Consider the following 5,041-nt stretch of genomic DNA (forward strand, 5'->3'; position numbering starts at 1 on the left):
ATTACAGGCACACGCCACCATGCCCAGCTAATTTTTTTGTATTTTTAGTAGAGACGAGGTTTCACCGTGTTGACCAGGATGGTCTCGATCTCTTGACCTCGTGATCCACCCGCCTCGGCCTCCCAAAGTGCTGGGATTACAGGCTTGAGCCACCGCGCCCGGCAATAAGTGTGTTATTAATGTGTGTTCCAAAATGTAAACTATTTCTAAAATTCTGATATGCCTTGATATATCCTCCTCCCTTGGCCTCCCAAAGTGCTTGGTTTACAGGCAGGAGGCTCTGTATATGTTATCACAGTAATTATGATTATTATATTAAAATTGTTATATGCCACAGAAGTAGCCAAATTTCCTTATGTATTAGTTCTCATGCTGCTAATAAAGACAAACCCAAGACTGGGTAATTTATAAAGGAAAGAAGTTTAATTGACTCACATTTCCACATAGCTGGGGAGGCCTCACAATCCTGGTAGAAGATGAAGGAGGAGAAAAGTCATGTCTCACATAGCAGCAGGCCAAGAGAGCTTGTGAAGGGAAACTCCGTTTATAATGCCATCAGATCTCATGAGACTTATTCACTACCATGAGAACAGTATGGGGAAAACTGCCTTCATGATTCAGTTATCTCCACCTGGCCCTGACCTTCACACATGGGGATTATTACAATTCAAGTTGAGATCTTGAATTGTAATAAGATCTCAGCTTGGGTGGAGACACGGCCAAACCATATTGCCTTACCAATTATGGTTTTGTCTTTTCTTATTTTTTTTTGAAACAAAGTCTCGCTCTGTTACCCAGGCTCGAGTGTGCAGTGGTGAATCATGGCTCACTACAGCCTTAGCCTCCAAGCGTAAGTGAGCCTCCCATCTTGGCCTCCTGAGTAGATGGCTAATTAAAAAATTTTTTTGTAGAGGTGTGGTCTCACTATGTTGCCCAGACTGGTCTTGAACTCCTAGGCTCAAGAAAATGCTGGGATTACAGGTGTGAGCCACCACACCTGGCTCCTTATTTTGTTTTTAGAGACAGGATCCCAATCTGTCACCCAGACTGGGGTACAGTGGCATGATCATAGCTCATTTTAGCCAAGAACTACTTCTGGGCTCAAGTGATCCTCCCACTTCAGCTTTCTGAGTATCTAGGACTACAGGGACATGCCACCACGCCAGAAGAAAAATTAATTACATGGGACTGAACTAATAGAGGACTAAAATAATTTTTTTTCAGTTAAACTCATCCAATATTTATTGAATTGTGAACAGCTGCAAACTTTGCCACAATCAGACACTCACCCATCCTGATGCCTCTCTTAGCTTCCCCATAAGAAGGATGCCTGAGGCGGGATGTCCCCCAAACTCTGGGAGACAACCGGGGAAACACGGGGTGTGCACAGAAATCTGATGAAATCTGGGGACAGGAGGAGGGTGGGGCAGTGTGGAGCCCGGGGAAGACACACACACACAGAGGCAGAGAGCAAGGGCATCAATCTCTGCCCCCAACAGCAGCCACGAGAGCATCGGGGAAGGACCAGGCGTCCACGAGGCATTTCACTCCTTCCCGTCTTGAAGCGTCTGCTGAGAGGGGCAGGATTAAGGTCCCTGGACTCTGCCTTCAGGGTGCATTAGCCCTGAGCCAAGGCGGCTTTGATGGCGGCCACCAGCTTCAGAAACTTGCTTTCCGTGTCCACGTAGCCATCGCCTTTCTTCTTAGAGTGAATCAACTTCCCAGCTACCCTTACTTCGAAGAACCCGGTGGCCTGGGGAGTTCCCTCGCCGGAGATGTCCAGGCGGCTGGGGAACTTATCTAACTTCTTGAGCTGAAGATACTTGGACTTGTAGCCTCAAGCACCACAATAAAGGACTTGGACGGAGACAGCCATGGCTCGGGGCTGCCACATCCTCCGGGGAGCAGAAGCCCAGGCCACACCGACCTCCTGCCTGGACGCGCGACGTCTATGCTAAAATAATTTTTAATGACTTTGTTTGTTTGAAACATTGCTGATTCTTTTTATGTTTTGTTTTCCAGAGTCAAGAAAACTGTTTTTTTTTTTTTCTTTTGAGCTATTTATTATTATTATTATTGAGACAGAGTCTCTGTTATCTAGGCTGGAGTGCAATGGTGCTATCTCAGCTCACTGCAATCTCTGCCTCCCAGGTTCAAGTGATTCTTGCACTTCAGCCTCCCAAGTAGCTGGGATTACAGTCTCATGCCACCACACCCAGCTAATTTTCCTAGTTTAGTAGAGACAGGGTTACACCATCCTAGAGGCTGGTCTTGAACTCCTGACCTCAAGTGATCCACCTGCCTCAGCCTCCCAAAGTGCTGGGATTACAGTGTGAGACACTGTTCGTGGCCTAATGTTTGTTTTTGAGACAAAGTCTCTCTCTGTCACCCAGCTGGAGTATAGTGGCACAATCATGGCTCACTGCAGCCTTGAGCTTTTGGGCTCATTCAATCCTCCCTCCTCAGCCTCCTGAATAGTTGGGACTACAGGTTCATGCCACTGGATAATTTTTTTTTCTCTTATTCTATACAGTGGGTGTGCTTTTACACAAGCCACTGGATAATTTTTGTAAAGATGGCATTTTGCCATGTTGCCCATGCTAGTCTGGAACTCCTAGGCTCAAATGATTCACCAGCCTTGGCTTCCCAAAGTACTGGGATTATAGGCGTGAACCGCTGCACTTGGCCTGGAACTATTTATAGTTTATAGCAGTTGGGCAAAATCAAAATATTCACTTTTCTCTCTGCCTGATTTCTCCAGAATTCAGAAACTATTTATAAGTATTCTTGATTTATGGCATTATGGTTATTTGAATAAGTTCAATAAGAATCTGTTTTCTTTTGTAATGAGACACAGTTGGAGCCTTATTTTACTAAGGCTTTGACTGGAATGGCATATTTTCAGATATGACCAGATTGCTTTCAGGAATTGAAGTTGGTATAATGCCTCCTGGAAAGCATAGCCCACTACCTTGTCTACATAGTTCTCTTACAAGATTTCTGACCTGTGATAAGTAAAGAATGTCACTTTCTGACAGGTCTAGGAATTACTTTTTTTTCTTTTTCTTTTCTTTTTTTTTTTTGACAGTGGCTTACTCCATCACCCAGGCTGGAATGTATTGGCATGATCTTGGCTCACTGCAACCTCCACCTTCTAGGCTCAAGTGATTCTCAAGCGTCAGCCTCATAAACTGGGATTACAGGCACCCACCATCATGCCCGGCTAATTTTTGTATTTTTAGTAGAGATGGGGTTTTGCTGTGTTGACCAGGCAGGTCTCAAACTCTTGGTCTCAGGTGATTTGCACTTCTCAGCCTCCCAAAGTGCTGGGATTACAGGCATGAGCCATCACGCTCAACACAGGTCTAGGAATTTCAAGGTTATTTTGAGGACTTTGAGAAGAAACAAATTCACCAGATTCATCTAGGTGTTACAAACACAATCTGATGATAAATCTTTGGCTTGGCTTTCTAGCCTTGAGGCTTTTAAAAGTTGAATCTAAAGTTTCTTATTAAAAAATTCCAGCAAGGCTGGGCGCAGTGGCTCATGCCTGTAATCCCAGTACTTTGGGAGGCTGCGGCAGGCAGATCACTAGATCAGGAGTTCGAGACCAGTCTGACCAACATGGTGAACTCCTGTCTCTACTAAAAATACAAAAATTAGCTGGGTATGGTGGGGTGCACCTGTAATCCTAGCTACTCAGGAGGCTGAGGCCGAAGAATCACTTGAACCCGGGAGGTGGAGGTTGCAGTGAGCTGAGATTGTGCCACTTTACTTTAGCCTGGGCAACAGAGCAAGACTCTGTCTTAAAAAAAAAATCCAGCAAAGACAACTTTAAAAGAGCCTATATGACCAATCACTATTCTTGCTGCACTTTATGCAAATAATCAGGCCACATATAATAAAACTAAAATGTATTTTGCAAATAAATTGATCTTATTATTATTTGTCTTTGGTAGAAATGGGAAACTGGAAAGAGAAAAATTATGTTTCAAAAAATATATATTGTACACATGATATTAGATTGTAGCCCTGGCCATTGTGTTTTTGTTTGTTTGTTTGTTTGTTTGTTTTTTTGAGACAGAGTCTCCCTCTGTCCCAGGCTGGAGTGCAGTGGCATGATCTCAGCTCGCTGAAACCTACACCTCCTCCCGGGTTCAAGCTATTCTCCTGCCTCAGACTCCTGAGTAGCTGGGATTACAGGCATGCACCACCATGTCCGACTAATTCTTGTATCTTTAGTAGAGACAGGGTTTCACCATGTTGGCCAGGCTGGTCTTGAACTCCTGACCTCGTGATCCATCCACCTGGGCCTCCCAAAGTGCTGGGATTACAGATATGAGCCACCGCACCCAGCTGTCCTGGGCATTGTTTTTGAGTCTTTATTATCTGCCTACAATTTGGACTGAGTCTGAATTCTTTCCCAGATACAAGTCTCCAAACTAACATTTTTCAAATTTTTCTATGATTTTTCTGACTTGGACTCACTAAAAATTAAAATTGTGCCTTTGTTGAAGCCCTGCAAACTGAAGCTAGATAGCTTGATACAAACTCTAGGAGAAATCACCACAGCAACTCACGTAGAAACAGCCTTTGTGCTTGCTAACATATGCAATACTCAGAAAGTTCACCTGAACACCTGGTTCGAGTTACAATTCAAAAAAATCTGTCAGATCACCAGTGCAATCTGAAGATACTTTAGAGACTCTGCAAAAACGAGCTAGAGACTACTCCAAACATTAACTTTTGTTTTTCTTCTGTTTCCGTAGAAATAACTCTTACTAAAGATCTGTTTGCCTGTATCATAAATAGAGGCCTAGCCCATCTGCAGTGGCACCTCCTGGAATGGGACACAGCTGTTTAACCAAACTGATCTATTCTCAGAACTAAGACTCTGATTAATGAAGAATATGGGATGATATATCTAAATTTGCTCTTTTCTACTTATCCAAATTTGTTTTTCAGCTCCTTTCTCATCTCTATCTAACAACCTTCAACTGAAATCTCTCCAAAGCTATCAACCTGACTTTTTTTTTTTTTT

At 43.5% G+C, this 5,041-nt stretch overlaps 1 pseudogene across 1 annotated transcript; it reads right to left on the reverse strand.

Moving 5' to 3' along the window:
* Positions 1-1,223: 1,223 nt before the first annotated feature.
* On the reverse strand, positions 1,224-1,950 carry LOC108296809 (annotated as a pseudogene). Its single transcript, XR_001821985.2, has one exon. The product of XR_001821985.2 is annotated as a selenoprotein W-like (transcript).
* Between the last annotated feature and the right edge of the window lie 3,091 nt (positions 1,951-5,041).

This window comes from Cebus imitator, unplaced genomic scaffold (genome assembly GCF_001604975.1).
Source record: "Cebus imitator isolate Cc_AM_T3 unplaced genomic scaffold, Cebus_imitator-1.0 Scaffold741, whole genome shotgun sequence".
NCBI classification, from domain to species: Eukaryota; Metazoa; Chordata; class Mammalia; order Primates; family Cebidae; genus Cebus; species Cebus imitator.